The following is a 1,215-nucleotide window of genomic DNA, read 5'->3' as shown; positions in this document are numbered from 1 at the left end:
TTATTTTATTTAACGTTATATAGTCATAGGCTTATTATTATATTTATTCCTTCATGAAACTAAATAATGTTAAATAAAATAAAAGAATCAATAATGAGTCTCAAAAAATTAATATTATTTTTAATAAAATTTATTTTATTTTATTTAATATTATTTAGTCATGACTTATTATTATATTTATTTTTCAAAATTAAATAATATTAAAGAAAATAGAATAAGCAATTGTGAGTCCTAAAAAATAAAATATTATTTTATTTTATTTAAAAGAATATATTTATAATATTTTTATTTTATTAAAAATATTATTTAATATTATCTAGTCATAAGCTTATTGTTATAATTATTCTTTTAGAAGTTAAATAATATTAAATGAAATAAAATTACATTTTAACAGATCACCAGCCAAAGCACATAAACTTATAAATAAATTATAAATAAAAAGTAAATAATATTAAATAAAATAAAATTATATTATAAAAAGTCACCTGCCAAAATACATAATGTTATAAATAAACTATAAATAAAAAGGAAGATAAGGGGTTAAATAAAATTTGACATCACAAAAGATAAAAATCTGTGGTACCTTGAGACTGTTGCAAGGTACCTGGAACCTGGTTACAATTAGAATGTCAAAATATCAACTAGATTGATCACTTATTTTTATGTTGATCATCACACACCTTGTGAATCTTCTATTTACCTATTTCATATTTATCAATATAACATAACTATCTAACGAGAATTAAGTTTAATTGGCTAGTTTCTTTTTTTTTTTTACAAAATTATCTTTAGGTCGATATCGGTTTTTTAAAAAATAGAAAATTATGTTTAATTAGCTCAAAACTTTTTATGCATACATGCGTTATATTTAGCCACTCAAGAATAATATAAAAACGTGGCAACTCATGGTTTAAACTTCAAATAGATAGCCAAGTTGGATAAGTCAGAACTAAATACTGGATAAACAACAGTAAAGTAATAAGAAAATTCGTGATGATAGTATGTTATTTATAGAGGAGAACTAAGAAAATTGGCAAACTTATGAACGTTAGTTTGTATAACTTTAATAACAATCTACTTCAAAAGAAAATTTAAATATAATTAGACATGGAGAAGCATAAATAAAAGAGTGAGCATATTTAAAAGAACGAAGAAAAAAATAGAGAGATGGAAGAAAAAATAATATAAAAAATAAAATAAGGGAGTGCCTAAGTT

The sequence above is a fragment of the Citrus clementina genome, unplaced genomic scaffold (genome assembly GCF_000493195.1).
Source record: "Citrus clementina cultivar Clemenules unplaced genomic scaffold, Citrus_clementina_v1.0 scaffold_5, whole genome shotgun sequence".
Taxonomy (NCBI): Eukaryota; Viridiplantae; Streptophyta; class Magnoliopsida; order Sapindales; family Rutaceae; genus Citrus; species Citrus x clementina.
This window is presented reverse-complemented; position numbering follows the sequence as displayed.